Source organism: Megascapheus bottae, chromosome 19 (assembly GCF_031878675.1).
Source record: "Megascapheus bottae isolate mThoBot1 chromosome 19, mThoBot2.hap1, whole genome shotgun sequence".
NCBI classification, from domain to species: Eukaryota; Metazoa; Chordata; class Mammalia; order Rodentia; family Geomyidae; genus Megascapheus; species Megascapheus bottae.
The window spans coordinates 18282137-18301930 of NC_143527.1; the positions used below are offsets into that span (position 1 = coordinate 18282137).

Here is a 19794-nt window from a genome sequence, read left to right on the forward strand (position 1 = left end):
ATTAGCATTCTAGTCTTGGCTCAGCTTGTTACAGATTTTTAGTGGTTTCCACTACAGTGCCCGCTCCTGGAAGCCCCACCTTCCCCGCCCAGAGCTCCTGCTTCAAGGGTCTCTGACGGGGCTCCGCTCCCTGTAGGGGTTAAAAAAATGAACACGCCTCTCCTACTAACTGGCTGTGAAGCCTGCAGCTGAAGCCTGCTCTCCTCTTTTGCTCTTGGTGGGCCTCCAGCATGACACAGCATCCCAGCCTGGCTTCCCTCAGGAGCAGCAGTCCTGAGTGACAAAGGATTCGTGACAAAGGATTCGCTGACAATGGGAGGGAGAGGTCTGCTCTCATTGTCTACAGCAACCCCCCCCCCCCCTCGTCGCCCCCTCCACGGACCATCCAAGCCACTCCAGGGCAGACATCTACCTCCTGGCTCTCAGGATTGTTACCTGGTATTGAGGATTGTGATTCCAGCCCCTGACCTGGAACCTGCAGCTCCTCACAATCTTCCTCTGGCTTCCCTAGTAGCAGAAGCTCATGTGGAGGATGCCATCTGCCTGGGGACTAAGCCTGGGAGACTCAGGGGCTCCTCCCTTATCTACTGAATTGAAGTAATCCCACAGACAGTACTCCTCAATTATGTTTAACACAAGACCTCATTTATGTCTCTGGGTTCCAGGCCTGGGTACTGGCTTGGGCCTTCTCAGCCCAGTGGCCACCTGCTCCCATTTTCTGCTGACCCAGGGCTTCCCAGCTCTATGCTGCTAAAAGCCCAATCCCCCATGCTAGACTGCAAACTAAAAGCACAAGTACTGGCTGGAGTCTGCCTCCCTCGCCACCCTTGCAGTTGACCTCCTGCTTATATTCTCTTCCCACAACCAGACAGCTTCTGGCTTTGGTGCACACTGCCACATACCACCCACAGGCCTTTCCTTCAACCTCAATGCCCTTCTCCTGTCTCTTTTCCTGGCTAGCTCATTTCCTCCCCTAAGACTCATTCCTAAGCTGTCTGCTTCAGGAAGTCCTCCTTGACTGCAAGTACCCCAGGTCCTGGACTTTTCCTATTACTATACTCCTTAGAATGTAATGAAACTAAGTTTTTATGATTCTCCCACAGCAGGATGCTTGAGGGAGGACCTCAAAGTCCTAGCACAGGCCTAGAAATAGAATCTAGTCCTAGACAGGCCTAGAAATAGAACCCAATAACTAACTACTGAGAAATCTACAGGCTCTAGGATGATGAACCTCTTTGGTCTTTTTTGCCCACACTTCCAAGTTTTTCCTTATACACTTTCAGGCCTCTGACCCAGTCTAAAACCCCATAGACCACACACTCAGATTCACTCCCCAAATTACTCTTCCATAAAATTATACCAAATGCTGCACTCCCTGTGTGGTTGCTATGGTTACTGCCTCCATCCTTTCTCTCTTACCCCCACCCATTAATTAGCAGTTGGGTCCATCTCTAGCTGAATAAGCATTAACAGTAAACATGGAAGGTTCAAGGCTAAGATGAACATGTCAGATGGTGAAGGCGCTTCAGCTCTGAGCACTGAGCTTTGAGTAGAGACCAAAGTTCAGATCCCTGCTCTGTTGTTTACTTGTGACTGGGACATGTTACTAACTTTGGAGGCTGAGATTCCTCAACTGCAAGATGGGATGGGGATAATGATGCTGGCGCTGATGATGGTCCCACTTGCTGAAATAATAATACAGACATAATAATACATAATAATAATACATGGGGCTCAGGAGGTAGAGTGTATGTGGACACTACAGTACAAAAAGACTTATGAGTTCCCAATGCCTCCAAGCCCCTACCCAGCCCTGCTATCCTCCTCCCCCACAGCAGTTTTATACTTCCTAGAATCAACTGAGGACCCATTGTTATCTATGGCTCTTCCTGCTGGGCAAATGTGAGGACATAACAGTTTTGCAGACACTTAGGGAAAATCCCCAAGACCCTGCTACTGGGCTTAGAAGCCACAGTGAAACAAGGGAGCCAAAAGCAGTGCCAGTGCCATTATTTCTCCCAGTCTCATTCATTCCTGGATGGTAAAGGACCACGATGACATACAAGGCAGCAAAGGCCTATCTTGAAAGGAAGCAATCTCCAAGGACTGGTGGAATGTGTTGTACCCCAGAATCCTAGCAACAGGATAAAGACAAAGAGTTCTCTTCGGAAAATATGGACCCATTTTTTTTTTCAGTAAGCATCTAGTGTAGAGAAATATTAGATGAGATATGAAAACTCAAGGCTTCCTGGTCTTATTCTTCCAAGGACTTGCCATGCCCCTAAGCAAGTCATTTCATTTCTGGAACTCCCAGATGTGTGCCTGGAGCCTAAGTCATCTACAAGTCTGTGATGCTCTGGGCACCTAAGCTGCAGAGGTGGTTATATTCTTAATCCATTCTGAACCATAGCTCAGCCTGGGCTTCATGCAAGAGAAACTCAAGCTGCAGCTATGCTTTAGTGGTGCAGGAGTGAGTAAGAGCACTAGTGGGAGAGAAATCCTCTTCAAAGAATATCAAAAAGGGCAGCCATATGACCAAGCAAGTTTCAAAGAAACCCTATCAAGTTTGTAGAACTTTTAAAAATTACAATTTGCTGGGTGCTGGTAGCTCAAACTTGTAATCCTAGCTACTCAGGAAGCTAAGACTTAGAGGATCATCACCAAAAGCCAGTGTAGGCAGAAAACTTGATGAGGCTCCATCTTCAATTAACCTTCTAAATGCTGAACTGAAAACACACCTCAAGGGCCAGGGGTACTGGCTCGCGCCTAAAATCCTAACTACTCAGTAGGCTGAGATCTGAGGATCACAGTTCAAAGCCCCCCAGGCAGGAAAGTCCTTAAGACTTTTCTTTCCAATTAACCCCTGAAAGCAAAGTCAAGTGAGTGTGCAAGGCCCTGATTTCAAGGCCTAGTACCAGAAAAGAAGGAAGGAAGACAGAAAGCGGGGAGGAAGGAAGAAAGGAAGGAAAGAGAGAAAGAGAGAGAAAGAAGAAGAGAAGCAAAAAGAGAAATTGCAATTTGCAATTTGTCTATGGGTTCATCTTCCTTCTCTCTCTCTGGGTATAGGATTCTCTCATCATCCTGACATCCACCTCCTGCTGCCTCTTTCACAATGGAAGCTGTGAACATAACCTTACAAAGGCAGTGGACCCCCAAATTGAAAGAAATTAGAGGACAATGTCAGGGATGTCAGAGGTGAGACTGAGAATAAATTTTTTAAAAACGAAAAAGAAAGAAAGGAACATCAGCACAAAAACTAAAACATCTATATAGACCTGTAAGAGAGATTTTGACCAAAGCCACTACTTCTTATTGAATGAACACAGGAGAGAGTGGGAGGAGCCAGCAGAGCAGTCAGACAGTTCCTCACCTGTCCAGAGCAATCTTTCCATTGCCTTTAATGTCAGTCCTGTGAACTGCCTCCCTCTTGCAGAAAGCCACAGTGTTGGGCCCATCTGAGAAGGTTCTAATAGAACCATGGGGCCTTACCCTCATTGCTTCTTTCTGCATTTGCTCTAAGAAAAGCAGCAGCATTGTGGAACCCTGCAGCCAACATATGGGAAACTGATTAAGAACCTGAGTAAGTGCTCTAAAATATTTATGGTTTGTTCTCTCCTTCAGGCTCTGTGATTACGTAGTGCCTTCACCGTTCCTGTTCTCCTACTTTTGTGTGGCTGCACCAGCAGATCATGCAGCCTAAACAGGTGTTGCATGAACCTTTGCTGGACTTAAATTCTTAGGTCTGTCTCAAACACTAGACTCCAACACAGCAGGAATCATGTGTTTCTTGTGTACACTTCAACATATGCAAAGTTAGTGCCCCAATACATATTTGGATATAATGGGTGATTAGCCAATTAACTAAATTAAAAAAAGAAACCTTAAGCTGTATGCAACAATCTTCAGTCATAGGAACTAGAATTCACACAGGCCTATAAGAGCCCTCTTTCAAGGTTCCTAATTCCTGGACAGGAAGGGATAGTCTGGGATAGTCTAATGCTACGAAATCAGTAACTAAAGAAAAGATGCCTGGATTCAATTACAACTCCAGTACACAGCCACATGAGCAGGATATGTGTTGTATAAACACGCATACCATATGTATTTTTTATGTATGTCAGTGGTAGGGCTTGAACTCAGGGTCTAGGCACTGTCTCTTAGCTTTTTGGCTCAAGGCTGGCACTCTACCACTTGCGCTAGTTTCACCTCTGGCTTTATGGTAGTTAACCAGGGATAAAAGTTTCATTATTTTGTTCCTGCCTGGGCAGGCTTTGAACTGCTATCTTCAGATTTCAACCTTGCTGCATTCCAAGATATGTAAATGAGTATATCACAGTGACTGGAATTCACCAACAGCAAGTCATTAGCTGAGTGACATCAATTCCCTTCTTCAATCAAAAGTATTTTGAGGAAGAAGAAATAGTAGCACAATTTACCATTTTCCCAATGAAGTGGTCACTAAGGGCTGCCTGGAGAAATCATAGAGAAGAAAGTTGCCCTTGGCCTACTGGGAAGCCTCAGGCAAGCACTGTCACTTCCAGAGTCTCAGTGTGCTTCTCTGTAAAATGGGGTTGATCCTCCCTGACTCCCAGGATCTTCTTAATAAATGCACTGATCAGGGGAGCCGCCCTGTAAAGTTGTGCAAACATGTTATTATGCTAGCAATCTGCTCACTGAACACCAAAACGCATCACAAATTACTGCCTCCGACTGTTCCTCATGCAGAACAGACACTTGACACATGATGATGACATGAGCCATGCGTAAATCAAATCCTGTCTCAAGCATTCGAGGTTTCCTCAGGCCAGCCCACAGTGTCCTGGCCACCTACTAGCGTCTGTCAGGGCTTTCTGTTTGGTTTGTTGAAATTCAGGCCGTTTTCTCATGGAGCCCAGGCCTACAGCGAGCGTAGATTCCAAAGGTTTGGGCCCAGCCAGGGCGCAAAGCAGGAGGAACCCCGGCCTGGCCTGCGGGCGGGCGCCCTCCTTGCTCTCTGGGCGGCTCCTTTCTCAACTCCAGCTCAGCACCGCTAGAGCTCCTTCACTTTCCCCTTGCCAGGCTCCAGACGCCGCCTAGCCTGCAGCTCCAGGGCCTCTCTCCGAGGAGGGTGAGGGGGGATAATCCCTGGGTCCAAGAAACGAAAGCTGGATCTGCGGGGAGGGCAGCGGGGCTCTGCCACGGGCGGCAGTGAACAGGGCCTGGGCAGGAGTAGAAGCAGATCTGGGTTCCCCACTCACCCCAGACTGAGGAACTGGGGAGTCTGGAGGAGGGGCTGGGGACGCAGAGCGCAGATTCTCTCCAGCGCCTGCCCAGACAGCCGCGGGCGCACACGCAGGCCCGAGCACCCACTGGTGCCTCGGTGCAAGGGTCACCAGACGATTGCCAGTGGGGGCGGTGACACCGGCCCGCGGCTCCTCCCCGCCCCCAGCCGGCCCAGTGCGGGGATGGGCAGACTTGCGCAGACAGTCTACCGGGTTTTGCGGGATGCCAGGGACACGGAGGGTTGAGGACTGGCGTACAGCTGATGAACACACACGACTCCCGGATCTCCCACGGCCACGGTCGCACCAGGCCATCTCCAAGTAACACAAGCGCGCACGGAGCAGCGTGACGAGCCCAGCTCAGACGACCGGAGCGATCCTACTTCGGATCCCGGCCCACGGGGGATCCCCACTAGGAGGCGGCTCACCCCGCCTCGCCCCCACCCCTTCCCCGGGCAGAGTGTGCACACACACACACACACACACACACACACACACACACACACACACACACACACACACACAGCCGGGCGGGGAGGCGACGCCTCCCTCCTCCGTGGAGACGCACGCGCAGCGTCGCCCTCCCCTGACACGCCGCGCCCCCTTTCTCTGCGCACACACCCCCATCCCTAACCCTGAGGACTACGCGAAACCCGAGCCACGACACCCAGACAAGGGGCTTGGAGAGACCCCGCGTTGTCTAATTCGAAGTCCGCAGAGAGAAAAGAGCTCAGACAGCCTGGGGACGCCTCCTCCGGCCCCTGTCCCGACCCCGGCCCCGGCACGCAGCCCCGGGTGTGGGGGCACAGAACTCCGCCGCAGATCCAACCACCGCCCCCCTCAGGGTCCGCGCGCGGGACAGTCACCTGCTCCTTGTCCCACCGCTCGGGTCACTCGCCACCAAGGGCTGGCTTTGCAAAGCCTGTCAACCCCGGTAACCTCCCGGCGTATTTGTTCCCCGGGCCCGATTACACCACAGGAAGAAGAATTCTTAAAAATCCAACAGAATCACTACCTTGGGGAAAGATGAAATGTGTCACGGCCAGGGATGACCAATTTGGTTTCCTCCGCTCCCAGCGGGCCCACTGGGGACGGGGGAGGGGTCTGCTGCCTGTCTAGACGACAGCCATCCACAGACGTCCCCGAGCCCGCGGGGACGGGCGCGCACACACACAGACACCATCCGTCACCGCGACAGGGAGGGGCGGCGTGGAGACACGCTCCGGGGTCCCCCAGGCCGACATGGAGACGCGCTCCCCGGGTCCCCCAGGTCGCCGCCGGCCGCCGGAGCCGCGCTCCCCTACCTCGGCGGAGCGCGCTCAGAACAGCTGCAAGTTTGCCCAGTACCGGAGCAACTGCTCGCCGCAGCGACTGCGGCTCGCAGAACAAAAAGGAGAGGAATCGCGCTCTCCCGCTTCCTCCACCCGGGTCGGAACCCGACCCGTGACAGCGGCTCCACCGCGCCCCTCCAACGCCACTCGGGCTCCGGCCGCGACTCCTGCAAAGGGGGCTTCAGGGCCCCGGCTCCCCACCGCGCGGGGAGCCGGCCAGGGAATGGAGGGGGGGAGATCGTGGGGGGGGGCGTCCCCGCCGAGGGGAGGGGAAAGGAGACAGTGGATGGGTGCGGACACGCCGCCCGCCCAGGCGCGGGGCGGGGGAAGGCGGCTAATTGTTTGGGGCGGTTTTCCCGGATTTATCCGTAAGCACGCGCACGTCGCGCAGCCCTCCTCCCGGGTCCCCGAATCCCTCCACCAGCGGCGGCGACGAAACGAGGAGGGTGGACAAGGGATGCTCACCTCGGGGTTCCTCGGACCGCCGCGCCAAACCCGCGTCGGGGGTGGGGGAAGGGGACCGGGAAAGGGAAGGGAGGGACCAGGCTCCGGAGAGCCGACTCCGGCCTCGAGTTCGGCGCGTCCCAGCTGCGTCGGGGGATCCGGCGCCCGGGCGCCCGGACCCAGCGGAGGGGGGGAGGGGAGAGGGGAGGGGAAGAGGGAGGGAGGGCGGGCAGGGGGGAGGGAGTAGAGGAAGGGGAAAAAAAAAAACCCGATCCCTGTTCTGACACAGGGAAAGAGAATGTTGGAGAGTGACGTCCAGGCCCCGCCTCCCCCTCCGGCCACGTGCGAGGACTTGAAAGGGAAGAGGGCGGTGGCGGGCCTGCTGGGTAATGTAGTTCGCCTTTCTTTCCGGGGGATGGCGGGCCCTGGGGAGCCGGGTGTCGCCTGGACGCCGGGGAAGCTGCCGGAGCTGCCCAGACAGCCCCGTCCAGCGACGCCGGGGTCCGCCCCGCCTCGAGCCTCCGCGCGGGCTGGGCCTGGGTGGGGACCTCTGCGGTGGGAAGCCTGGGGGCCGGAGGGGTGATCCGGGCTTGCGGGGCGGGGAGACGTTTGGTTTTTAGAGTTTGGAAGGCCTTTAGGGACACAGACTTGGGCCCTTTAAAGTGCAGATAAGCGGGAGCTTTGTGTGTGCGCTGGGGGGGAGGGGGTGGCTAAGTGGCGTTATTAATGCTGTATTAAATGCCACCATCAGTTGACTGAGATGCATATGTTATAATTAACATTTGAGCATCGCTGTGGCAGGGGCGGGATGTTGTAATTAGATATGCACTTTGCAACCAATTAATTCTCCATTGGCCATGCTAAAGACTGGGTCGCGGTAGATGAGAGAATTCCATGCTATGGCTGATTCAGTCATCGCTTTACCAAATCCCCACTGTTGTGGCTAGAACAGGCACAGAGGTCTTTAGGAGAAATAAAGGATGTTGCATACCCCACAGCCAGAGGCCAGGGGATGGCTGTGACACACAACACATTGCAGAAATCCACATAGTGATGAATTCTATGGTTTGGTGGGCATTCTCCACAGACCAGGCTGATCTGGGCGTGCAGAGAGAGGTAAGATCTTTGGTTTGTGCCCTATACGAGTTCAGTGTAGTGAGAGGGTTATGGGCTGTAACAAGAGGGGTAAGTCAACACTTAAAGGCCATACTCCACAAAAGGGTGGAAAATACACAGGGACAAACATGAAGTAATCACTGCAGTACCCCTGGGGAGCAGTCAACCAAGGTAGAAAATGGAGAGAGGAAGTGGGGCTGTGGCTGAAGGGGTAGGGCAGTAGTCTTGAGCTCTTCAGAGCTCAGGGAAAACGCCAGGCCCAGAGTTCAAGTCCCGACCAAAAAAAAAAAAAAGCAAAGAAAAAGAAAATGGAGAGAGGTAGGGAAGATCTAGGAAGGCTTTCTGAGGGAGCTGGTTCTTGACCACAAAATAACTAAAAATTTTAACAAAGATAAAGAAATGCACAGGCATTTGACTTAAGGCTACAGGGTACAAAGGTCCCAGGTATAAGACAAGAGTTGGAGCTCCCAGCTATTTTGGTTCAACAAAAGAGGCCAGGTTGTGTTAGGGGGAGCCAGGGGGGAGAGAGTCCAGAAAGTAGGGTTACTAGAGACTGTATATGGAGGTTATGAAGGAAACTGGGATTGTTCCCAGAATGGGGATGGGGCTTGGCATGGGCCTAGAGGGATGGTGGGATTTTGTTTTGTGTGGAACACTTGTCTTCTGGGCTTGAGACATGAAATGAGATTGGTGGGCACAGAAGCAACCAGGTTCATATCTGGTAAAGAGGTTCTTATGCCAAAGGGCATGATGGGTTTCACATCCCTTCATATCCCAGCCTGGTCCTCTAGAGGATAACAGGCCCGGTGACTTCAGCAGCTGATCTAGAGGCAAGAACTGGTAAGAAACTGAATGTGCAGAAGCCAGCTGTCTGGATGCCAGCCTAGTCCATTCCCTCCCGCCCCCACACATACACAGACCAAAGGAACACATTTCCCCACACCTGACTCTTCCTGCTGGTTTGTCCCTCCTGGCAGTTATGCCTCATTGGCTCCACAGAGTTATTTTTATGCATTAACATCTGGATGATTTCTTGAGGTTACAAAAATATTAACTAATAGTGTAGGGTTCTATCGTTTCAGCAAATTCCCATTCTCCTGCTTGCTGTCAGTGCTGGTTTTGCACATGAGGTGATAGGCATGCTATCTGCAAAAGAAATAAGAATGAAATTGTCTGATCTTAGCTTTCCTTTTGCTTGCAATTGCATAGGTGAGGAGAGACTGAGCTATACAGAGAAGGTAAAGCATCCATGGAGAACACAAGGACACATTGCTCCCAGCTGGGGAGTGGACCCAGAGTGTAGGGACAACAGGCCCCAGAGTCAGCAGCCAGGGAGCTCCTAGATTTCAATCCTTCCCTACTCTGTAAGCCTGCACAATGAACAACATCCAGATGGGGTGACCTTGGGAAGTTCATTCAACAGCTTTCTTGGCCTTATGAGAATCTGCGGCCTGCGGCGTCTGTGTGTTTCTTATACTAGCTCTGTCACACGGAAGTGCCCTTTTCCAAGGGCTTCTGGGTCTGTCAGGATAACTCTTGTTTTTGTTTTGCATGAGTGCTACAGAGGGAATCTCAAAGGGGCTCACCTTCATAGGTAGACGTTCTGTTTGTCTTCAAGGAACGTTTGCCCAGTTCTAGTGTTCACAGCATTCTTCCCCTATGCCCTTCCCCACTGGCTAGCTGGAGTTCATAGTCTCCCACTCCTCACTCCACTGTTAGAGACTCACTGACTCGCTCACCAAGGCTGTCTTCTCTGGCTGTGCATTGGTGCTCATTAAACCTGTCTCCTGTTTACTGTGTTCTTAGAGCCTGGCTCTCTACTTTCTTCCCATCTAAGTCACTTTCAGCCCCAGCTGTTTTTTGTTTGTTTTGTTTTGTTGTTCTTTTGTGTGTGTGTGTGTGTGTGTGTGTGTGTGTGTGTGTTATTCTTGTTTGTTGCAGATCCTGGGACTTGAACTCAGGGCCTGAAACTCTTGTTTAGCTTTTACGCTCAAAGCTGGCACTGTATCACTTGAGCCATGCCTCCAGTTCCAGGTTTTTGCTGGATAATCGGTAATAAGATTTATCTTTCCAGGCTGACTTTGAGCTTCTGTCCTCATAGCTCAACTTGCTGAGTAGGAAGTAGGAAAAGTAGCTAGGATTACCTGGCTAATATTTTTGCTTTCTTTCTCAATGCTCTTCAGAGTGAGCTCTAATGATGGGTCTTGCAAGATGGAATGGAGACTTTGGGAGGAAAGCTGTGCGGTCCCAGATTGAAATTCCCCTTCCCTGTAGTATCATCGATCTTACACCCACTCTGCAAGCTAGAAGCAGAAAAACTTCAGGGCACAGAGTTAATGAACTGAGAAAGGAGGTAACATCCTAGGGGAAACGACACTGGCATTGGGTGACTGTGACAGACCTGGACTTGCCAAGAATGGCCTTTGTCTGACTTGGCACACTGTAGAGAAGTGAAAACCAACATATTTCTTTCTACTTCAGGCAACTGTTTCTTTAGAACAGTAACAAAGAAAATGCTTCTTCTTCGAACCATTTTTTCTCTTGCTACCCCATAGCACTCCAGGAAAAAGTTACCCCATCAGGCCTCACATATTTTCATTCATTCATTCATTCATTCAGTCAGTCACTTTGCAGTGTTGGAGACTGAACCCTTATCATGTTGCTGTGCTAGCCCCCAGCCAGCCCTACAAACCTATGGCAGAGTGCTAGGGGAGCAAAGTTAGCTGCCTTTGGAAGCTGAGAGACCTGACTGACACCAGGAAAGAGCTTCAAATAAAATGAAGTGCCCTGCTGTTGGAGGGTGGCTTAGGTAAACTAAGGGTGTCTAGGAAGCTGCAGTGGACAGAGAAGTCTTCTGGGATGAAGAGGAGACCAGAGCCACTGTGTCTTCCTATTAGGAGCAAGTCAGCAGTCGCCCAAGCCTCTGTTGTGACACATTGGCCTGGGAGCAGAAACAGTGATATCTGGTGGGAGTTAGATCGTTTGTGTGGTGGTGGCAGACTCTGCAAACAGAAAGACGTTGTGGCTCTGGCGTCTATGCTGTACTGCCGTGGTGTTGGCTTAGATAGTGGCTCGCTTGATAGAAGCAGCTTCAGTTTCACCAGGCTTCAGATCGGCAGCCATGAAGACCATCACCAGCCGAAAGCTGGGTGCACAGCGATCCCGGAGCCTGCTGTCAAAGGTGGAGGAAGGATCAGAAGCAGAAAAACAGACAAGCGAAGGAAAAGAACACAAAAACCGTAAACCAACAGCAGATTTCTGGAAGCAAACTACATGGAAGGTCCCTGACCCCACTGCTCTGACAATTCCTCCTCCTGGGCCTCAGTTTCCACATTTATAAGATAAGACAGATTCTTGAAGATCTCTTATGGTTATCTTTGATCTCCCTTCGAGAAGTTCATGATCTCCTTGGCAAATGAAGCTAAGAAATAAATACCTTCAATGATGAATTTGAGACTGTTTGATTCCAGCAGGGCAGGAAGGGCTGACAAGGTGAGCCAGGGGCAAGAAGAGGAGGCCCAAGAGGAAGGAGAAGGAGAAAAGAAAGAGCCTAGAGTCTACAATAGCCTGGTTCCTATCTCTTCTGGGCTCTATTGTACTTTCTTAGACCCATGATTTCTCTGTGTACTTAAGGTAATATAGTTTACTTTGCAGTAGGTTATGTGAGGTTCTCATCTTTATAATTCAAAGACCCAAAGTGCAGAGAGAGAAATTCTAGCTCAGATGCTCTGCTAAAAATGCCTTCCTTTTCATCCCAGCTGGCTCCCTCTCAGACAGTTTATCATTCCTGTCTAGTAAAGTCTTATCGTGGAATGTCTGAAAAGTATTTGAGCTTTGAATCTTCCACCATTTCTAAATTCCATTCCCTTCCCTCCTTCCTTTTTCACCTCCTCCCTTTAGACCTCTACCTTTCACTCACTAAGCAAGCATCTACCACTTGAACCATACCTCCAGCCCTTTTTTACTTTAGCTTTTTTTGGATAGGGTCTTGTACTTTTGCCCAAGCAGGTTTGGGGCAGTAATCCTCTTATATATGGCTTCTTTCGTAGTTGGAACTATAAACGCCACCACTATGTCCAGTTTATAGATTAAAATGGGATCTCATTAACTGGAACTTCAATCCTTCTAATCTCTGTGTTGTGAGGAGCTGGAATTACAGACATGAACCACAGCATCTGGCCAATATAAATTCCTTTTCAAAGAATAATAGTTAAATCAATTAATTGAACAATAACTGTTGCCAAGCAATGAAGGATTTTGATGTTTTTCCTCAATAGCTGACTTGTAGAAGAAACTGAAGCCAGATGGGGTAAAGGAATGTGCTCAGATCACAAAGCACTGTGAGGTGTCTATTCAGACTCAGGGGACCTAATGCTAGAGACCCTCAGCTAGAGACATCAGAATGTACCGTCTGTGGGTCCCCAGCAAACCTGAGACATAATTCATCCCTATTAGTAATTTTTTTCTTTCTTTCAGTATGGGGTGTGGGTCCGGGCTTCAAGGGGTTCAGTGCTGAAGAATGCTGCTTCGTGATCATCTATCTGCTCATAAAGTCCAAAAAAAAAAAAAAAGGAAAAAAAGGTCTGAATTCCACACACTTCCATTTATTTGCTTATCCATTATTTCTTAATTTCCCAGTAGAGACATTTAGAAAGTTTGACATTCAAATCATGTAAAGATGAAATGTATGTTTTTTGTTGTTGTTGCTGCTTTTTTTTTTTTTTTTGCCAGCCATAGGGCTTGAACTCAGGGTCTGGGCACTGACCTTGGGCTTTCTCAAGGCTAGCATTCTACCACTTGCGCCACAGCACTACTTCCAGGTTTTTCTGTATATGTGGTAACAAGGAACCGAACCCAGGGCTTCATGCATGCCAGGCAAGCACTCTACTAAGCCACACGCCTGGCCCCAAAATCTATTATTTTATTTATTTATTTAATCACTCTGAGCCTGGTGCTTGTCCCTGAGCTCTTCAACTCAAGGCTACTGCCCTCCCTTTTAAGACACAGCACCACTTCCACTTTTCTAGTGGTTAATTGGAGATAAGAGTCTGATCCTCAGATGTCAGCCTCCTGAGAAGCTAGGATGGTAGGTGTGAGCCACCACACCAGGCTCAAAATGTATGTTTTAAATAATTTAAATTATTTTTTAAAGAAATTGTTCATTTGGGTTATGGTCGCTCATGCCTGGAATCTCAGCTGCTCAGGACACTGAGATCTGAGGATTGCAACTTGAAGCCAGCCCAACAGAAAAGTCATGAGACTTTTGCCTCCAATAAACCACAAATCAAGCTTGAAGTGGAGCTATGGCTCAAGTGATAAAGCCCTAGTTTTATGCAATAAAGCTCAAGGACAGTGCCTGGGCCCTGGGTTAAAGCCCAAGGCAAGCACAAAAATAAAAGTAAATTAAAGATGGGTTCTAGTGGCTCAAGCTTGTAATCCTAGCTACTCAGGAGGCGGAGATCTGAGGATCATGGTTTGAAGCCAACCTGGGCAGAAAAGTTCCCTTGAGACTCTTTAACCATCAAGAAACTGGAAATAGAGCTGTGGCTCAAAGTGGTAGAACACTAGTTTTGAGCAAAAGAGCTCAGGGACAGTACCCAGGCACTGTTTAAGCCCACAACTGACAAAATAAAAATAATGGTTTAAAATATTTTTGTTATTAGAGAAATTTACTTTTTTTTTTTCTTTGCCAGCTGTGGGGATGGAACTCGGGGCCTGAGCACTGTCCTTGGGTTTTCTCAAGGCTAGAACTCTATCACTTGAGCCACAGCACCACTTCTGGCTTTTTGCTATTTATGTGGTACCAAGGAATAGAACTTGGGTCTTCATGCATGCTAGGCAAGTACTCTACCACTAGGCCAAACTCCCAGTCATGCCTCCAAGCTCTGCTTTTTGCTGATTATTTAAGGGGGAAAAATCTCATAGACTTTTTGCCTAAGCTGTCCTGGAACCTTAATTCTCTGGATCTCAGTCTCCTGAGTTACTAAGGATTATAGGCATGAGCCACCAGGGCCCGGCTTTTTTTTAATCTATTTTTTTTTTTTGCCAGTCCAGGGGCTTGAACTCAGGACCTGAGCACTGTCCTTGGGCTTTCTCAGGTTAGGCTCTACCACTTGAGCCACAGCACCACTTCCAGCCTTTTTCTTTTTTTCTAGGCAAGCACTCCACCACTAGGTCAAAATCCCGGCCCCTCCCTTCATCTATTTTTAACATAGGCGTAAATATCACAATATTCTCTTCTGTACTTTATGACTCATTCTGCCATATACACATCTGGGACCTACATCTCATACCATGGAATTTGAATGGTGGCCACAGTCCCTCATGTGTATAGTAAAAGTGTGGAGTCATATAAACGTAAGTGCTTCTGCCTTTTCTGATTTATTTATTACCACAGTATTTTTAATTTTAATAGTATTTTAGACCAGTGATTTATTATGTATAATTATAATAGTCCAAGTAGCGGTATTTATACATTTTATATTTTCCATATTCACTTAATAAAACTAAAAGCACATATTTTCTATCTTATTAAAAAGTCTTTAAGACAACAATTGAAAATCACTTTAAAGACATTTTTAACTATAATATTTATTAAGTACATGCCATTTATTTGCAATATCATGAATGACAGAAGTATACACATAAAAATGGATGTTAATCTTGGCTGCCAGAAACTCCTACTCTAGTTCCAAAGATGACAGATACATACATTTTAAACAGAAGTAGCAAAATAATATTTTAAATTCAAGCCCAGCCTTTATCTTCAGGTTATTTGGGGGGTAGAGGCTTGGGTACTGTCCCTGAGCTTCTTTTTGCTCAAGACTAGTGCACTACTACTTAAGCCATAGCACCAATGCCAGATTTTTTTGTGATTGGAGATGAGAATCTCAGGGATGTTCCAGAATAGCTATGGTCACAGGGCATGGGCCACTGATGCCTGGATTTTGTTGTTATTTTTGCTGTACCATGGATAAGTAAGCAAAAATATGACCAAGTTAGTGACTAAATGATAAGTCCTCCAAACAGTGCTTCAGGGATCCATTCCTTGCAGGAGCCAAGACTCTGTGCAACACCCCTCATCCTCATCTCACCCCTGCAGTTCAGTGCAATGAGCAGCCAACCTCTTTCCTTTCCTGTTTCCTTTGTCATAGACTCAAAACAGAAGCTTGATTTCTGTTTAGACAATACTGATCATCAAATTTGTTCATATTTGACTCTTTCCAGAAAGGACTGATGACAGCTTTTCAAGTTCTATGGTGTGCCTCCTACAGGAACCTAATTGACACCAAAGTCCTCAAGGAGTCTCTGAGATAGCCACTCCTCTCACAGGTAGGTCACAGATAGGGTAAGTATGGGGTCTTTTTTTTTTTTAACCAGTTCTAGGGCTTGAACCTTGGACCTGGGCACTATCCCTGAGCTTTTGTGCTCAAGCCAGTGCTCTATCACTTATGATACATCTCCATTTCCAGATTTTTTGGTAGTTTTAGTGGAGATAAGAGTCTCACAGACTTGCCTGACTGGGATGGCTTTTATCCTCAGATCTCAGCCTCCTCAATAGCTAGGATTATGTGGTAAGCATGGAGTCTTTACATAGCTGTCCATCTGACTTTCTAGGAACTCAAGGCCCCATACTCTTGCTCAACTTCTTCACTGGAGGCTGGTAATCTATCACTTGAACCACACCTCCATTTCTGCTTTGTGATAGTTAATTGAAGAGAAGACTCTTGGATTTTTCTGCATTGAATAGCTAGTATTATAACTAGTATTAGCTACCACCAGGCAATCTGGCTGATTTTCACAGAGTTCTGGATCTGGTTTTTTCTATTTTCTTATTGTGATTAATAGAAGGGTTACAGTTATATTCGCCAGATAGAGAATGCATTACTTCACACACATTGTGAGTCTGTTTCATGTTTTTATCCCCATTTCCCTCCTCCTACACCCTCCCCTCATCTTGTTTTCCCTCTTCTCTATCCTATTTCAAATAAACAAATAAGCATATATACAATATCCCAGATAACAAGGTAAGATACTGTAACAATTCTGGATCTGAATAAAGGTACCTGAAGCTCTTGAATATACTGATTGTGTACATTCTGCTGAGGGAAGCGCAGATGGTGCAGAAATCTGGCCTAGAGATCACCCACCTACCAGTATATCAAAGGAATCCATGTGGAGGAAGAAGCAAAGGAAGTTTGCAGAGAAGCAAATCCTTAGATTGGCAGGCCATTTGGGGCGAAGAGAATATTCAAGAGGAAACACCTGAACTGCTGTTCTCCTTGAAAACAAACACAAAAGCATCCAGTCTGGATCCTCTGATAACCCCAGAAGGAGGCAAGCAGGCTGGTGACAGCTCTCCTGTCCCCTCCTCACCCCAGAAAACAATTTCGGTCTGATACAAAGGTAAGATGTGAAACAGTCCCATTTTGTTATACTTGACTTCAGGCTTGTTGAACATACCCTTTCAGTGGACCTGTTACCATGGAAACCTTATAGTCACTAGAGGACATCTATAATGAGTAGAAATGGTATTAATTTAGTTACCTGTTATTTTTTTCACTGGGAGGAGCTTTAGTCTTAGGTTATAGTATTCAGATGTGATCTCCCTGCCTGAGCAGACTAATAATCACCTTGTAATTTAATTACTAAGCTGGAAACCGGGAAGTCTTCTGTTGTAAGCAGGATTGTAATTTGGGGATGCCAGCGTCTTGGGCAGGACCTGACTCTGGAAGCTGTGGTTATCCAGATTCAGGTCTTAACCTCTGCCATGCATCAGGAAGCAACTGGCTCCTCTTGTGAAATGGGAGCAGGTGCTGAATGGTCTTTCAGTTAGGTGTAGGTGAGAGAATTCACTTCCACTCAAGAACATTTTGCTAGTAAGATTTATATACCACGTAACTGACCACTTTCACCTGTTTTAGTGTTTGGGGGGGTGCCAGTACCAGGGCTTGAACTCTGAGCCTCATACTCTCATTCAGTTTTTTCTTTTATTTTTCTGAAATTGTTAGTATAAAGATGATGTAGAGAGGAGGTACAGATAGAAATATATTTCTTTTTGGACAATATCACCCCTTCCCTCACCCTCTCCCAGTTTATTCAGCCTTTTCACTGATTGCTTGTGCTCTACTACTTGAGACATGTCTCTGCTTCTGGCTTTTTTTTTTGCCAGTCCTGGGCTTGAGCTCAGGGTCTGAGCACTGTTCTTGGACTTTCTCAAGGCTAGAGCTCTACCACTTGAGCCTCAGCACCATTTCCAGCTTTTTTGTATGTATGTGGTATCAAGGAATCGAACCTGGGTCTTCATGCATGCTAGGCAAGCACTTTAACCACTAGGCCAAACTCCCGGCCCTGCTTCTGGCTTTTTTTGCTAGTTAATTGCAAGTAAGAGTCTCATAGATTTGTCTACCTGGGCTGGCTTCAAATCTCAATCCTCAGATCTCAGCATCTTGAATAACTAAAATTAAAGGTGTGGCTCATCTTACCATATTTAAATGGGCAGTTAGTGGCACCTTTCCCTTGTGCATCTTCAGAATGCTTTATCTTATATAATTGAAAGAATCCATTCACTGCTAATTCCCCCATCCTCCCAATTCAATCTCATGTCTTTGTGTCCCTTTGTGTCTCTGTGAGGTTGACCATGTCAGCTGCCTCAGATAAGTGAAACCACGCTACATGTCCTTTAACGCCTGGACTCATTCCCCAAGCCTCACCCACTTGTCACATGTCTGAGAACAATGGAATATTCCATTGCTGGTATGCAGGTAGCTTATTTGGTTGAGACAGTCAATGATTATACACCAATTAGGTTGCTTCCAACCTTAGGCTCTTGGGGACAACGCTACTATGAACCAAAGTGTACAGATATTTCTTCGAATCCCTGGTTTCAATTCTTTGGGTGTATATCCTCAAAAATGGAATTTCTAGATTCTCTGGCAAGCTACTTTTAGTTTGTTGAAGAAACTGTCCTGTTTTCCATGTGGCTATTCCATTTCATATTCCCCTATAGTGCCAAAGGCTCCAGTTTTTCCATATCTTTGCCAGTACCTGTGATTTCTCACTGGTTTGCCTGTTTTGGATAGTAGCTATTCTGATGGTTGGAAGGCAGTAGCTACTTTCTTAGGAGAACACTCTGTGTAACCTGCCATGAAGTACTATACCTATTACAGTAGCTGACATACACCGAGTGAAGGATATGTGACTGGCACTCTACATGTTCTCATCTGATCATCAAAACAACCTTATGAGCACTGTACCATCAACGCTCCCATTTTACAGGGGAATAAATGGAGACTCAGATTTTATGTAGTATTTGATATGCTTAAGATCCTGTATGCAACCAGTTATTATTCATGTATTCCTGAAGGTAGATACTGAGGTAGCAGTAGGGGTTCCTCAGCTCTCTCTCTCTTTTTTGGGGGGAGGGGGGTTGGTCATAGGCCTTGAACTCAGCCTAGGTGCTGTCCCTGAGCTCTTCAGCTCAAGGCTACCACCCTACCCCTGGGCCTGGGTGTTATCCATGAGCTCTTCAGCTCAAGATCACTGTCCTACCCTAGATCCAAGCCCCACTTCCTGTTTTCTAGAGGCAAATTGGAGTCTCAGGTCCTTTTGTGCCCAGGCTGACTTTGAACCTTGATCCTCAGATCTCAGCCTCCTGAGTAGCCTCAGCTCTCTTCTTTGGAGTTCTCTTCTAACGGATGGACTCTATGTTTTTAAATCTCTTCTTTCCTATCCAGGCATTAGTTGTTCATTCTTGTTTTCCTAGCTACTCAGGAGACTAAGCTGTGAGGACCTCAGTTTGAAGCTGTCCAGGACAGAAGAGTCTGTGAGACTCTTCCAGCAAAAAGCTGGAAGTAGAGATGTAGCTCAGGAGATAGAGCACTAATCTTGAGCTAAAAAAGCCAAAAAAGAACATTTGCCTTTAATGTCATGCCTTACCAGGTGACAACAAAAAGATGATATGAATGATGCGAAGAAGGAGGAGGAGGAGGAGGAGGAGGAGGAGGAGGAGAAGAAGAAGAAGAAGAAGAAGAAGAAGAAGAAGAAGAAGAAGAAGAAGAAGAAGAAGAAGAAGAAAGGGGAGGAGGAGGGGGAGGAGGGGAGGAGGAAAGAAATCAGGAATAACCATTCAGTTATAACCTCCCTATGTAAGAAAAATCAAAATCCTCAGTCTTGAACATGCCATATTCATAGAGCACAAAATTAGGGAGGGGTGACTATTCATACTCAGTTATTTACTTTAAGGAAAGAGTCACTGAGTTATCTTCTGTGATGAGCTTTCCCCATTCATTTAAAGTAGGAATTACTTTATCACAATATGACGTATAAATAGCCCTCCAAGATTGCATCTGTTGCTCAAGATGACACCAAATGAAGTCATTAAGATGATTTCAGTGCCTGGAGAATGAGAGCAGAGATGTTTGCTTGCTTCAGCATTGGCAGGGTCCAGCTGGGGGAGGATTTGTAGACGTCACTCTCAAACCACTGCTTCTAATCTGGTAAAATTATAAAGACCACAGGAATGCTAAAATCAGGTGAACTGTTTATTATACAAATGGCTTGTGAACACCAAGGAAGACCTTGCCACCGAAGACTCCATAAGAAGACAGAAACAATAAGAGAAGTCACACTTTTTCTGTGTT

At 47.4% G+C, this 19794-nt stretch overlaps 1 protein-coding gene and 1 long non-coding RNA gene across 4 annotated transcripts in view; one reads left to right on the forward strand and one right to left on the reverse strand.

The window, feature by feature from the left end:
- Positions 1 to 7372, reverse strand: part of Ctif (cap binding complex dependent translation initiation factor) — a 215305-nt gene extending 207933 nt beyond the window's left edge. For all 3 annotated transcript variants that reach the window (XM_090353132.1, XM_090353131.1, XM_090353130.1), the window contains exon 1: positions 7058 to 7372. The gene's annotated coding sequence lies outside the window, so the exon portion shown is untranslated. The remainder of the gene's footprint in view (positions 1 to 7057) is intronic.
- An 8014-nt stretch (positions 7373 to 15386) lies between these two features.
- LOC150049697 (uncharacterized) lies at positions 15387 to 19160 on the forward strand. Its single transcript, XR_016538868.1, has 3 exons — positions 15387 to 15484; positions 16215 to 16558; positions 19094 to 19160. It is a non-coding gene; the product is annotated as an uncharacterized LOC150049697 (long non-coding RNA).
- The last annotated feature ends 634 nt before the right edge of the window (positions 19161 to 19794 follow it).